This window comes from Euprymna scolopes, chromosome 5, assembly GCF_053919585.1.
Source record: "Euprymna scolopes isolate OS-2025 chromosome 5, ASM5391958v1, whole genome shotgun sequence".
In the NCBI taxonomy this organism is placed as follows: domain Eukaryota; kingdom Metazoa; phylum Mollusca; class Cephalopoda; order Sepiida; family Sepiolidae; genus Euprymna; species Euprymna scolopes.
Window position 1 is genome coordinate 78730784 of NC_136486.1, and position 18403 is coordinate 78749186.

The window sequence follows — 18403 nt, forward strand, 5'->3', positions numbered from 1 at the left end:
AAACATTCATTAATTAGTATAAAATTATTTCATATGTGTGTTGAACAAAACATTCATTAATTAATATAAATTTATTTCATATGTGTGTTGTACAAAACATTCATTAATTAGTATAAAATTATTTCATATGTGTGTTGAACAAAAAATTAATTAATTTATATAAAATGATTTCATATGTGTGTTGAACAAAACATTCGTTAATTAATATAAAATTATTTCATATGTGTGTTGAACAAAACATTCATTAATTGATATAAAATTATTTCATATGTGTGTTGTACAAAACATTTCTTAATTAATATAAACTTATTTCATATGTGTGTTGAACAAAACACTTATTAATTAATATAAAATTGTTTCATATGTGTGTTGAACAAAACATTCATTAATTAATATAAAATTATTTCATATGTGTGTTGAACAAAACATTCGTTAATTAATATAAAATTATTTCATATGTGTGTTGAACAAAACATTCATTAATTAATATAAAATTATTTCATATGTGTGTTGAACAAAACATTCATTAATTAATATAAAATTATTTCATATATGTGTGGTACAAAACATTTCTTAATTAATACAAAATTATTTCATATGTGTGTTGAACAAAACATTCATTAATTAATATAAAATTATTTCATATATGTGTTGTACAAAACATTTCTTAATTAATATAATATGATTACATATGTGTGTTGAACAAAACATTTCTTAATTAATATAAAATTATTTCATATGTGTGTTGAACAAAACATTTATTAATTAATATAAAATTATTTCATATGTGTGTTGAACAAAATATTTATTAATTAATATGAAATGATTTCATATGTGTGTTGAACAAAAGCTTTCTTAATTAATATAAAATTATTTCATATGTGTGTTGAACAAAACATGTATTAATTAATATAAAATTATTTCATATGTGTGTTGAACAAAACATTCATTAATTAATATAAAATTATTTCATATATGTGTTGTACAAAACATTTCTTAATTAATATAAAATGATTTCATATGTGTGTTGAACAAAACATTTCTTAATTAATATAAAATTATTTCATATGTCTGTTGAACAAAACATTTCTTAATTAATATAAAATTATTTCATATGTGTGTGGAACAAAACATTTCTTAATTAATATAAAATGATTTCATATGTGTGTTGAACAAAACATTTCTTAATTAATATAAAATTATTTCATATGTGTGTTGAACAAAACATTTCTTAATTAATATAAAATTATTTCATATGTGTGTTGAACAAAACATTCATTAATTAATATAAAATTATTTCATATATGTGTTGAACAAAACATTTCTTAATTAATATAAAATGAGTTCATATGTTTGTTGAACAAAACATTTCTTAATTAATATAAAATGATTTCATATGTGTGTTGAACAAAACATTTATTAATTAATATAAAATTATTTCATATGTGTGTTGTACAAAACATTCATTAATTAATATAAAATGATTTCATATATGTGTTGAACAAAACATTTCTTAATTAATATAAAATTATTTCATATGTGTGTTGAACAAAACATTTCTTAATTAATATAAAATGATTTCATATGTGTGTTGAACAAAACATTTCTTAATTAATATAAAATGATTTCATATGTGTGTTGAACAAAACATTTATTAATTAATATAAACTTATTTCATATGTGTGTTGTACAAAACATTCATTAATTAATATAAAATGATTTCATATATGTTTTGTACAAAACATTTCTTAATTAATATAAAATGATTTCATATGTGTGTTGAACAAAACATTTCTTAATTAATATAAAATTATTTCATATGTGTGTTGAACAAAACATTCATTAACTAATATAAAATTATTTCATATATGTGTTGAACAAAACATTTCTTAATTAATATAAAATGATTTCATATGTGTGTTGAACAAAACATTTCTTACTAAATATAAAATGATTTCATATGTGTGTTGAACAAAACATTTCTTAATTAATATAAAATTATTTCATATGTGTGTTGTACAAAATATTCATTAATTAATATAAAATGATTTCATATGTGTGTTGGACAAAACCTTCATTAATTAATATAAAATTATGTCATATATGTGTTGAACAAAACATTTCTTAATTAATATAAAATTATTTCATATGTGTGTTGTACAAAACATTTCTTAATTAATATAAAATGATTTCATATGTGTGTTGACCAAAACATTTCTTAATTAATATAAAATTATTTCATATATGTGTTGAACAAAACATTCATTAATTAATATAGAATTATTTCATATGTGTGTTGTTCAAAACATTCAGTAATTAATATAAAATGATTTCATATGTGTGTTGAAAAAAATATTCATTAATTAATATAAAATTATTTCATATATGTGTTGTACAAAACATTTCTTAATTAATATAAAATGATTGCATATGTGTGTTGAACAAAACATTTCTTAATTAATATAAAATTATTTCATATATGTGTTGAACAAAAATTCATTAATTAATATAAAATTATTTCATATGTGTGTTGAACAAAACATTCATTAATCAATATAAAATTGTTTCACATATGTGTTGTACAAAACATTTCTTAATTAATATAAAATTATTTAATGTGTGTGTTGAACAAAACATTCATTAATTATATAAAATTATTTCATATGTGTGTTGAACAAAACATTTCTTAATTAATATAAAATGATTTCATATGTGTGTTGAACAAAACATTTCTTAATTAATATAAAATTATTTCATATGTGTGTTGAACAAAACATTCATTAATTTATATAAAATTATTTCATATGTGTGTTGAACAAAACATTCATTAATTAATATAAAATGATTTCATATGTGTGTTGAACAAAACATTCGTTAATTAATATAAAATTATTTCATATGTGTGTTGAACAAAACATTCATTAATTAATATAAAATTATTTCATATGTGTGTTGTACAAAACATTCATTAATTAATATAAAATTATTTCATATGTGTGTTGAACAAACATTCATAAATTAATATAAAATTATTTCATATTTGTGTTGAACAAAACATTCATTAATTAATATAAAATGATTTCATATGTGTGTTGAACAAAACATTCGTTAATTAATATAAAATTATTTCATATGTGTGTTGAACACAACATTCATTAATTAATATAAAATTATTTCATATGTGTGTTGAACAAAACATTCATTAATTAATATAAAATGATTTCATATGTGTGTTGAACAAAACATTCATTAATTTATATATAATGATTTCGTATATGTGTTGAACAAAACATTCATTAATTAATATAAAATGATTTCATATGTGTGTTGAACAAAACATTTCTTAATCAATATAAAATTATTTCATATGTGTGTTGAACAAAACATTTCTTAATTAATAAAAAATTATTTCATATGTGTGTTGAACAAAACATTTCTTAATTAATATAAAATGATTTCATATGTGTGTTGAACAAAACATTTCTTAATTAATATAAAATTATTTCATATGTGTGTGTAACAAAACATTTCTTAATTAATATAAAATTATTTCATATGTGTGTTGAACAAAACATTCATTAATTAATATAAAATTATTTCATATATGTGTTGAACAAAACATTTCTTAATTAATATAAAATGAGTTCATATGTGTGTTGAACAAAACATTTCTTAATTAATATAAAATGATTTCATATGTGTGTTGAACAAAACATTTCTTAATTAATATAAAATTATTTCATATGTGTGTTGTACAAAACATTCATTAATTAATATAAAATGATTTCATATATGTGTTGAACAAAACATTTCTTAATTAATATAAAATGATTTCATATGTGTGTTGAACAAAACATTTCTTAATTAATATACAATGATTTCATATGTGTGTTGAACAAAACATTTCTTAATTAATATAAAATGATTTCATATGTGTGTTGAACAAAACATTTATTAATTAATATAAACTTATTTCATATGTGTGTTGTACAAAACATTCATTAATTAATATAAAATGATTTCATATATGTGTTGTACAAAACATTTCTTAATTAATATAAAATGATTTCATATGTGTGTTGAACAAAACATTTCTTAATTAATATAAAATTATTTCATATGTGTGTTGAACAAAACATTCATTAACTAATATAAAATTATTTCATATATGTGTTGAACAAAACATTTCTTAATTAATATAAAATGATTTCATATGTGTGTTGAACAAAACATTTCTTACTTAATATAAAATGATTTCATATGTGTGTTGAACAAAACATTTCTTAATTAATATAAAATTATTTCATATGTGTGTTGTACAAAATATTCATTAATTAATATAAAATGATTTCATATGTGTGTTGGACAAAACATTCATTAATTAATATAAAATTATGTCATATATGTGTTGAACAAAACATTTCTTAATTAATATAAAATATTTCATATGTGTGTTGTACAAAACATTTCTTAATTAATATAAAATGATTTCATATGTGTGTTGACCAAAACATTTCTTAATTAATATAAAATTATTTCATATATGTGTTGAACAAAACATTCATTAATTAATATAGAATTATTTCATATGTGTGTTGTTCAAAACATTCAGTAATTAATATAAACTGATTTCATATGTGTGTTGAATAAAACATTCATTTATTAATATAAAATTATTTCATATATGTGTTGTACAAAACATTTCTTAATTAATATAAAATGATTGCATATGTGTGTTGAACAAAACATTTCTTAATTAATATAAAATTATTTCATATATGTGTTGAACAAAACATTCATTAATTAATATAAAATTATTTCATATATGTGTTGAACAAAACATTCATTAATCAATATAAAATTATTTCACATATGTGTTGTACAAAACATTTCTTAATTAATATAAAATTATTTAATGTGTGTGTTGAACAAAACATTCATTAATTAATATAAAATTATTTCATATGTGTGTTGAACAAAACATTTCTTAATTAATATAAAATGATTTCATATGTGTGTTGAACAAAACATTTCTTAATTAATATAAAATTATTTCCTATGTGTGTTGAACAAAACATTCATTAATTTATATGAAATTATTTCATATGTGTGTTGAACAAAACATTTATTAATTAATATAAAATGATTTCATATGTGTGTTGAACAAAACATTCGTTAATTAATATAAAATTATTTCATATGTGTGTTGAACACAACATGCATTAATTAATATAAAATTATTTCATATGTGTGTTGAACAAAAATTCATTAATGAATATAAAATTATTTCATATGTGTGTTGAACAAAACATTTCTTAATTAATATAAAATTATTTCATATGTGTGTTGAACAAAACATTTCTTAATTAATATAAAATGATTTCATATGTGTGTTGAACAAAACATTTCTTAATTAATATAAAATTATTTCATATGTGTGTTGAACAAAACATTTCTTAATTAATATAAAATTATTTAATATGTGTGTTGAACAAAACATTCATTTATTAATATAAAATTATTTCATATATGTGTGGTACAAAACCTTTCTTAATTAATACAAAATTATTTCATATGTGTGTTGAACAAAACATTCATTAATTAATATAAAATTATTTCATATATGTGTTGCACAAAACATTCATTAATAAATATAAAATTATTTCATATGTGTGTTGAACAAAACATTCATTAATTAATATAAAAGTATTTCATATATGTGTTGCACAAAACATTCATTAATTAATATAACATTTTTTCATATTTGTGTTGTACAAAACATTTATTAATTAATACAAAATTATTTCATATATGTGTTGTACAAAACATTCATTAATTAATATAAAATTCTTTCATATATGTGTTGTACAAAACATTTCTTTATTAATATAAAATGATTTCATATGTGTGTTGAACAAAACATTTCTTAATTAATATCAAATTATTTCATATGTGTGTTGTACAAAACATTTCTTAATTAATATAAAATGATTTCATATGTGTGTTGAACAAAACAGTTCTTAATTAATACAAAATTATTTCATATATGTGTTGAACAAAACATTCATTAATTAATATAAAATTATTTCATATGTGTGTTGTACAAAAAATTCATTAATTAATATAAAATTATTTCACATATGTGTTGTACAATACATTTCTTAATTAATATAAAATTATTTCATATGTGTGTTGAACAAAACATTCATTAATTAATATAAAATTATTTCATATGTGTGTTGAACAAAACATTTCTTAATTAATATAAAATGATTTCATCTGTGTGTTGAACAAAACATTTCTTAATTAAAATAAAATTATTTCATATGTGTGTTGAACAAAACATTCATTAATTTATATAAAATTATTTCATATGTGTGTTGAACAAAACATTCATTAATTAATATAAAATTATTTCATATATGTGTTGTACAAAACATTTCTTAATTAATACAAAATTATTTCATATGTTTGTTGTACAAAACATTTATTAATTAATATATAATTATTTCATATGTGTGGTGAACAAAACATTCATTAATTAATATAAAATGATTTCATATGTGTGTTGAACAAAACATTCATTAATTAATATAAAATGATTTCATATGTGTGTTGAACAAAACATTCGTTAATTAATATAAAATGATTTCATATGTGTGTTGAACAAAACATTCATTAATTAATATAAATTTATTTCATATGTGTGTTGTACAAAACATTCATTAATTAGTATAAAATTATTTCATATGTGTGTTGAACAAAACATTAATTAATTAATATAAAATGATTTCATATGTGTGTTGAACAAAACATTCGTTAATAAATATAAAATTATTTCATATGTGTGTTGAACAAAACATTCATTAATTAATATAAAATTATTTCATATGTGTGTTGTACAAAACATTTCTTAATTAATATAAAATTATTTCATATGTGTGTTGAACAAAACACTTATTAATTAATATAAAATTATTTCATATGTGTGTTGAACAAAACATTCATTAATTAATATAAAATGATTTCATATGTGTGTTGAACAAAACATTCGTTAATTAATATAAAATTATTTCATATGTGTGTTGAACAAAACATTCATTAATTAATATAAAATTATTTCATATGTGTGTTGAACAAAACATTTCTTAATTAATATCAAATTATTTCATATGTGTGTTGTACAAAACATTTCTTAATTAATATAAAATGATTTCATATGTGTGTTGAACAAAACAGTTCTCAATTAATACAAAATTATTTCATATATGTGTTGAACAAAACATTCATTAATTAATATAAAATTATTTCATATGTGTGTTGTACAAAAAATTCATTAATTAATATAAAATTATTTCACATATGTGTTGTAGAACACATTTCTTAATTAATATAAAATTATTTCATATGTGTGTTGAACAAAACATTCATTAATTAATATAAAATTATTTCATATGTGTGTTGAACAAAACATTTCTTAATTAATATAAAATGATTTAATCTGTGTGTTGAACAAAACATTTCTTAATTAATATAAAATTATTTCATATGTGTGTTGAACACAACATTCATTAATTTATATAAAATTATTTCATATGTGTGTTGAACAAAAGATTCATTAATTAATATAAAATAATTTCATATATGTGTTGTACAAAACATTTCTAAATTAATACAAAATTATTTCATATGTTTGTTGTACAAAACATTTATTAATTAATATATAATTATTTCATATGTGTGGTGAACAAAACATTCATTAATTAATATAAAATTATTTCATATGTGTGTTGAACAAAACATTCATTAATTAATATAAAATGATTTCATATGTGTGTTGAACAAAACATTCGTTAATTAATATAAAATGATTTCATATGTGTGTTGAACAAAACATTCATTAATTAATATAAATTTATTTCATATGTGTGTTGTACAAAACATTCATTAATTAGTATAAAATTATTTCATATGTGTGTTGAACAAAACATTAATTAATTAATATAAAATGATTTCATATGTGTGTTGAACAAAACATTCGTTAATTAATATAAAATGATTTCATATGTGTGTTGAACAAAACATTTCTTAATTAATATAAAATTATTTCATATGTCTGTTGAACAAAACATTTCTTAATTAATATAAAATTATTTCATATGCGTGTGGAACAAAACATTTCTTAATTAATATAAAATTATTTCATATGTGTGTTGAACAAAACATTTCTTAATTAATATAAAATTATTTCATATGTGTGTTGAACAAAATATTTCTTAATTAATATAAAATGATTTCATATGTGTGTTGAACAAAACATTTCTTAATTAATATAAAATTATTTCATATGTGTGTTGAACAAAACATTTCTTAATTAATATAAAATTATTTCATATGTGTGTTGAACAAAACATTCATTAATTAATATAAAATTATTTCATATATGTGTTGAGCAAAACATTTCTTAATTAATAGAAAATGAGTTCATATGTGTGTTGAACAAAACATTTCTTAATTAATATAAAATGATTTTATATGTGTGTTGAACAAAACATTTATTAATTAATATAAAATTATTTCACATGTGTGTTGTACAAAACATTCATTAATTAATATAAAATGATTTCATATATGTGTTGAACAAAACATTTCTTAATTAATATAAAATGATTTCATATGTGTGTTGAACAAAACATTTCTTAATTAATATAAAATGATTTCATATGTGTGTTGAACAAAACATTTCTTAATTAATATAAAATGATTTCATATGTGTGTTGAACAAAACATTTATTAATTAATATAAACTTATTTCATATGTGTGTTGTACAAAACATTTCTTAATTAATATAAAATGATTTCATATATGCGTTGTACAAAACATTTCTTAATTAATATAAAATGATTTCATATGTGTGTTGAACAAAACATTCATTAATTAATATAAAATTATTTCATATGTGTGTTGTACAAAACATTTCTTGATTAATATAAAATGAGTTCATATGTGTGTTGAACAAAACATTTCTTAATTAATATAAAATTATTTCATATGTGTGTTGAACAAAACATTCATTAACTAATATAAAATTATTTCATATATGTGTTGAACAAAACATTTCTTAATTAATATAAAATGATTTCATATGTGTGTTGAACAAAACATTTCTTACTTAATATAAAATGATTTCATATGTGTGTTGAACAAAACATTTCTTAATTAATATAAAATTATTTCATATGTGTGTTGTACAAAATATTCATTAATTAATATAAAATGATTTCATATGTGTGTTGGACAAAACATTCATTAATTAATATAAAATTATGTCATATATGTGTTGAACAAAACATTTCTTAATTGATATAAAATTATTTCATATGTGTGTTGTACAAAACATTTCTTAATTAATATAAAATGATTTCATATGTGTGTTGACCAAAACATTTCTTAATTAATATAAAATTATTTCATATATGTGTTGAACAAAACATTCATTAATTAATATAGAATTATTTCATATGTGTGTTGTTCAAAACATTCAGTAATTAATATAAAATGATTTCATATGTGTGTTGAACAAAACATTCATTAATTAATATAAAATTATTTCATATATGTGTTGTACAAAACATTTCTTAATTAATATAAAATGATTGCATATGTGTGTTGAACAAAACATTTCTTAATTAATATAAAATTATTTCATATATGTGTTGAACAAAACATTCATTAATTAATATAAAATTATTTCATATGTGTGTTGAACAAAACATTCATTAATCAATATAAAATTATTTCACATATGTGTTGTACAAAACATTTCTTAATTAATATAAAATTATTTAATGTGTGTGTTGAACAAAACATTCATTAATTAATATAAACTTATTTCATATGTGTGTTGAACAAAACATTTCTTAATTAATATAAAATGATTTCATATGTGTGTTGAACAAAACATTTCTTAATTAATATAAAATTATTTCATATGTGTGTTGAACAAAACATTCATTAATTTATATAAAATTATTTCATATGTGTGTTGAACAAAACATTCATTAATTAATATAAAATGATTTCATATGTGTGTTGAACAAAACATTCGTTAATTAATATAAAATTATTTCATATGTGTGTTGAACAAAACATTCATTAATTAATATAAAATTTTTTCATATGTGTGTTGTACAAAACATCAATTAATTAATATAAAATTATTTCATATGTGTGTTGAACAAACATTCATAAATTAATATAAAATTATTTCATATTTGTGTTGAAGAAAACATTCATTAATTAATATAAAATGATTTCATATGTGTGTTGAACAAAACATTCGTTAATTAATATAAAATTATTTCATATGTGTGTTGAACACAACATTCATTAATTAATATAAAATTATTTCATATGTGTGTTGAACAAAAATTCATTAATGAATATAAAATTATTTCATATGTGTGTTGAACAAAACATTTCTTAATTAATATAAAATTATTTCATATGTGTGTTGAACAAAACATTTCTTAATTAATATAAAATTATTTCATATGTGTGTTGAACAAAACATTTCTTAATTAATATAAAATGATTTCATATGTGTGTTGAACAAAACATTTCTTAATTAATATAAAATTATTTAATATGTGTGTTGAACAAAACATTCATTAATTAATATAAAATTATTTCATATATGTGTGGTTCAAAACCTTTCTTAATTAATACAAAATTATTTCATATGTGTGTTGAACAAAACATTCATTAATTAATATAAAATTATTTCATATATGTGTTGCACAAACATTCATTAATAAATATAAAATTATTTCATATGTGTGTTGAACAAAACATTCATTAATTAATATAAAAGTATTTCATATATGTGTTGCACAAAACATTCATTAATTTATATAAAATTATTTCATATTTGTGTTGAACAAAACATTTCTTAATTAATATAAAATGATTTCATATGTGTGTTGAACAAAACATTTCTTAATTAATATAAAATTATTTCATATGTGTGTTGAACAAAACATTTATTAATTAATATAAAATTATTTCATATGTGTGTTGTACAAAACATTCATTAATTAATATAAAATGATTTCATATATGTGTTGAACAAAACATTTCTTAATTAATATAAAATGATTTCATATGTGTGTTGAACAAAACATTTCTTAATTAATATGAAATGATTTCATATGTGTGTTGGACAAAACATTTATTTATTAATATAAAATGATTTCATATGTGTGTTGAACAAAACATTTATTAATTAATATAAACTTATTTCATATGTGTGTGGTACAAAACATTCATTAATTAATATAAAATGATTTCATATATGTGTTGTACAAAACATTTCTTAATTAATATAAAATGATTTCATATGTGTGTTGAACAAAACATTTCTTAATTAATATAAAATTATTTCATATGTGTGTTGAACAAAACATTCATTAATTAATATAAAATTATTTCATATATGTGTTGAACAAAACATTTCTTAATTAATATAAAATGATTTCATATGTGTGTTAAACAAAACATTTCTTTATTAATATAAAATGATTTCATATGTGTGTTGAACAACACATTTCTTAATTAATATAAAATTATTTCATATGTGTGTTGTACAAAACATTCATTAATTAATATAAAATGATTTCATATGTGTGTTGAACAAAACATTTCTTTATTAATATAAATTGATTTCATATGTGTGTTGAACAAAACATTTCTTAATTAATATAAAATTATTTCATATGTGTGTTGTACAAAACATTCATTAATTAATATAAAATTATTTCATGTGTGTGTTGAACAAAACATTCATTAATTAATATAAAATTATTTCATATATGTGTTGAACAAAACATTTCTTAATTAATATAAAATTATTTCATATGTGTGTTGTACAAAACATTTCTTAATTAATATAAAATGATTTCATATGTGTTTGAACAAAACATTTCTTAATTAATATAAAATTATTTCATATATGTGTTGAACAAAATATTCATTAATTAATATAGAATTATTTCATATGTGTGTTGTACAAAACATTCAATAATTAATATAAAATGATTTCATATGTGTGTTGAACAAAACATTTCCTGATTAATATAAAATGATTTCATATGTGTGTTGAACAAAACATTTATTAATTAATATAAAATGATTTCATATGTGTGTTGAACAAAACATTTATTAATTAATATAAACTTATTTCATATGTGTGTTGTACAAAACATTCATTAATTAATATAAAATGATTTCATATATGTGTTGTACAAAACATTTCTTAATTAATATAAAATGATTTCATATGTGTGTTGAACAAAACATTTCTTAATTAATATAAAATGATTTCATATGTGTGTTGAACAAAACATTCATTAATTAATATAAAATTATTTCATATATGTGTTGAACAAAACATTTCTTAATTAATATAAAATGATTTCATATGTGTGTTGAACAAAACATTTATTAATTAATATAAAATTATTTCATATGTGTGTTGAACAAAACATTTCTTAATTAATATAAAATTATTTCATATGTGTGTTGTACAAAACATTCATTAATTAATATAAACTTATTTCATATGTGTGTTGAACAAAACATTTCTTAATTAATATAAAATGATTTCATATGTGTGTTGAACAAAACATTTCTTAATTAATATAAAATTATTTCATATGTGTGTTGAACAAAACATTCATTAATTTATATAAAATTATTTCATATGTGTGTTGAACAAAACATTCATTAATTAATATAAAATGATTTCATATGTGTGTTGAACAAAACATTCGTTAATTAATATAAAATTATTTCATATGTGTGTTGAACAAAACATTCATTAATTAATATAAAATTTTTTCATATGTGTGTTGTACAAAACATCAATTAATTAATATAAAATTATTTCATATGTGTGTTGAACAAACATTCATAAATTAATATAAAATTATTTCATATTTGTGTTGAACAAAACATTCATTAATTAATATAAAATGATTTCATATGTGTGTTGAACAAAACATTCGTTAATTAATATAAAATTATTTCATATGTGTGTTGAACACAACATTCATTAATTAATATAAAATTATTTCATATGTGTGTTGAACAAAAATTCATTAATGAATATAAAATTATTTCATATGTGTGTTGAACAAAACATTTCTTAATTAATATAAAATTATTTCATATGTGTGTTGAACAAAACATTTCTTAATTAATATAAAATTATTTCATATGTGTGTTGAACAAAACATTTCTTAATTAATATAAAATGATTTCATATGTGTGTTGAACAAAACATTTCTTAATTAATATAAAATTATTTAATATGTGTGTTGAACAAAATATTAATTAATTAATATAAAATTATTTCATATATGTGTGGTACAAAACCTTTCTTAATTAATACAAAATTATTTCATATGTGTGTTGAACAAAACATTCATTAATTAATATAAAATTATTTCATATATGTGTTGCACAAAACATTCATTAATAAATATAAAATTATTTCATATGTGTGTTGATCAAAACATTCATTAATTAATATAAAAGTATTTCATATATGTGTTGTACAAAACATTTCTTAATTAATATAAAATGATTTCATATGTGTGTTGAACAAAACATTTCTTAATTAATATAAAATGATTTCATATGTGTGTTGAACAAAACATTCATTAATTAATATAAAATTATTTCATATATGTGTTGAACAAAACATTTCTTAATTAATATAAAATGATTTCATATGTGTGTTGAACAAAACATTTATTAATTAATATAAAATTATTTCATATGTGTGTTGAACAAAACATTTCTTAATTAATATAAAATTATTTCATATGTGTGTTGTACAAAACATTCATTAATTAATATAAAATGATTTCATATGTGTGTTGAACAAAACATTCATTAATTAATATAAAATTATTTCATATATGTGTTGAACAAAACATTTCTTAATTAATATAAAATTATTTCATATGTGTGTTGTACAAAAAATGTCTTAATTAATATAAAAAGATTTCATATGTGTGTTGACAAAAACATTTCTTAATTAATATAAAATTATTTCATATATGTGTTGAACAAAACATTCATTAATTAATATGGAATTATTTCATATGTGTGTTGTACAAAACATTCATAAATTCATATAAAATGATTTCATATGTGTGTTGAACAAAACATTCATTAATATAAAATTATTTCATATATGTGTTGTACAAAACATTTCTTAATTAATACAAAATTATTTCATATGTGTATTGTACAAAACATTTATTAATTAATATATAATTATTTCATATGTGTGGTTAACAAAACATTCATTAATTAATATAAAATTATTTCATATATGTGTTGTACAAAACATTTCTTAATTAATATAAAATTATTTCATATGTGTGTTGAACAAAACATTCATTAATTAATATAAAATTATTTCATATATGTGTTGAACAAAACATTCATTAATTAATATAAAATTATTTCATATGTGTGTTGAACAAAACATTCATTAATTAATATAAAATTATTTCACATATGTGTTGTACAAAACATTTCTTAATTAATATAAAATTATTTCATGTGTGTGTTGAACAAAACATTCATTAATTAATATAAAATTATTTCATATGTGTGTTGAACAAAACATTTCTTAATTAATATAAAATGATTTCATATGTGTGTTGAACAAAACATTCATTAATTAATATAAAATTATTTCATATATGTGTTGAACAAAACATTTCTTAATTCATATTAAATGATTTCATATGTGTGTTGAACAAAACATTTTTTTAATTAATATAAAATGATTTCATATGTGTGTTGAACAAAACATTTATTAATTAATATAAAATTATTTCATATGTGTGTTGTACAAAACATTCATTAATTAATATAAAATGATTTCATATGTGTGTTGAACAAAACATTTCTTAATTAACATAAAATGATTTCATATGTGTGTTGAACAAAACATTTCTTAATTAATATAAAATGATTTCATATGTGTGTTGAACAAAACATTCATTAATTAATATAAAATTATTTCATATATGTGTTGTACAAAACATTTCTTAATTAATACAAAATTATTTCATATGTGTGTTGTACAAAACATTTATTAATTAATATATAATTATTTCATATGTGTGGTTAACAAAACATTCATTAATTAATATAAAATTATTTCATATGTGTGCTGAACAAATCATTAATTAATTAAAATAAAATGATTTCATATGTGTGTTGAACAAAACATTCGTTAATTTATATAAAATTATTTCATATGTGTGTTGAACAAAACATTCATTAATTAATATAAAATTATTTCATATGTGTGTTGTACAAAACATTCATTAATTAATATAAAATTATTTCATATGTGTGTTGAACAAAACATTCGTGAATTAATATAAAATTATTTCATATGTGTGTTGAACAAAACATTCATTAATTAATATAAAATTATTTCATATGTGTGTTGTACAAAACATTTCTTAATTGATATAAAATTATTTAATATGTGTGTTGAACAAAACATTCATTAATTAATATAAACTTATTTCATATGTGTGTTGAACAAAACATTCATTAATTAATATAAAAGTATTTCATATGTGTGTTGTACAAAACATTTCTTAATAAATATAAAATTATTTCATATGTGTGTTGAACAAAACATTCATTAATTAATATAAAATAATTTCATATGTGTGTTGAACAAAACATTCATTAACTAATATAAAATTATTTCATATGTGTGTTGAACAAAACATTCGTTAATTAATATAAAATTATTTCATATGTGTGTTGAACAAAACATTCATTAATTAATATAAAATTATTTCATATGTGTGTTGAACAAAACATTCATTAATTAATATAAAATGATTTCATATTAGTGTTGAACAAAACATTCATTAATTAATATAAAATGATTTCATATATGTGTTGAACAAAACATTCATTAATTAATATAAAAGGATTTCATATGTGTGTTGAACAAAACATTTCTTAATTAATATAAAATGATTTCATATGTGTGTTGAACAAAACATTTCTTAATTAATATAAAATTATTTCATATGTGTGTTGAAGAAAAATTCATTAATGAATATAAAATTATTTCATATGTGTGTTGAACAAAACATTTCTTAATTAATACAAAATTATTTCATATGTGTGTTGAACAAAACATTTCTTAATTAATATAAAATGATATCATATGTGTGTTGAACAAAACATTTCTTGATTAATATAAAATTATTTCATATGTGTGTTGAACAAAACATTTCTTAATTAATATAAAATTATTTCATATGTGTGTTGAACAAAACATTCATTAATTAATATAAAATTATTTCATATATGTGTGGTACACAACCTTTCTTAATTAATACAAAATTATTTCATATGTGTGTTGAACAAAACATTCATTAATTAATATAAAATTATTTCATATATGTGTTGCATAAAACATTCATTAATAAATATAAAATTATTTCATATGTGTGTTGAACAAAACATTCATTAATTAATATAAAAGTATTTCATATATGTGTTCCACAAAACATTCATTAATAATATAAAATTATTTCATATATGTGTTGAACAAAACATTCATTAATTAATATAAAATTATTTCATATGTGTGTTGTACAAAACATTTCTTAATTAATATAAAATTATTTCATATGTGTGTTGAACAAAACATTTCTTAATTAATATAAAATGATTTCATATGTGTGTTGAACAAAACATTTCTTAATTAATATAAAATTATTTCATATGTGTGTTGAACAAAACATTTATTAATTTATATAAAATTATTTCATATGTGTGTTGAACAAAACATTCATTAATTAATATAAAATTATTTCATATATGTGTTGAACAAAACATTCATTAATGAATATAAAATTATTTCATATATGTATTGTACAAAACATTTCTTGATTAATACAAAATTATTTCATATGTGTGTTGTACAAAACATTTTTTAATTAATATATAATTATTTCATATGTGTGGTGAACAAAACATTCGTTAATTAATATAAAATTATTTCATATGTGTGTTGAACAAAACATTCATTAATTAATATAAAATTATTTCATATCTGTGTTGTACAAAACATTTCTTAATTAATATAAAATTATTTCATATGTGTGTTGAACAAAACATTCATTAATTAATATAAAATTATTTCATATGTGTGTTGAAAAAAACATTCATTAATTAATATAAAATGATTTCATATGTGTGTTGAATACAACATTTCCTTATTAATATTAAATGATTTCATATGTGTGTTGAACAAAACATTTCTTAATTAATATACAATTATTTCATATGTGTGTTGAACAAAACATTTCTTAATTAATATAAAATGATTTGATATGTGTGTTGTACAAAACATTCATTAATTAATATAAAATGATTTCATATATGTGTTGAACAAAACATTTCTTAATTAATATAAAATGATTTCATATGTGTGTTGAACAAAACATTTATTAATTAATATAGACTTGTTTCATATGTGTGTTGAACAAAACATTCATTAATTAATATAAAATTTTTTCATATGTGTGTTGTACAAAACATTCATTAATTAATATAAAATTATTTCATATGTGTGTTGAACAAAACATTCGTTAATTAATATAAAATTATTTCATATGTGTGTTGAACAAAACATTCATTAATTAATATAAAATTATTTAATATGTGTGTTGTACAAAACATTTCTTAATTAATATAAAATTATTTAATATGTGTGTTGAACAAAACATTCATTAATTAATATAAACTTATTTCATATGTGTGTTGAACAAAACATTCATTAATTAATATAAAATTATTTCATATGTGTGTTGTACAAAACATTTCTTAATTAATATAAAATTATTTAATATGTGTGTTGAACAAAACATTCATTAATTAATATAAAATAATTTCATATGTGTGTTGAACAAAACATTCATTAATTAATATAAAATGATTTCATATGTGTGTTGAACAAAACATTCGTTAATTAATATAAAATTATTTCATATGTGTGTTGAACTTAACATTTATTAATTAATATAAAATTATTTCATATGTGTGTTGAACAAAACATTCATTAATTAATATAAAATGATTTCATATGTGTGTTGAACAAAACATTCATTAATTAATATAAAAGGATTTCATATGTGTGTTGAACAAAACATTTCTTAATTAATATAAAATGATTTCATATGTGTGTTGAACAAAACATTTCTTAATTAATATAAAATTATTTCATATGTGTGTTGAAGAAAAATTCATTAATGAATATAAAATTATTTCATATGTGTGTTG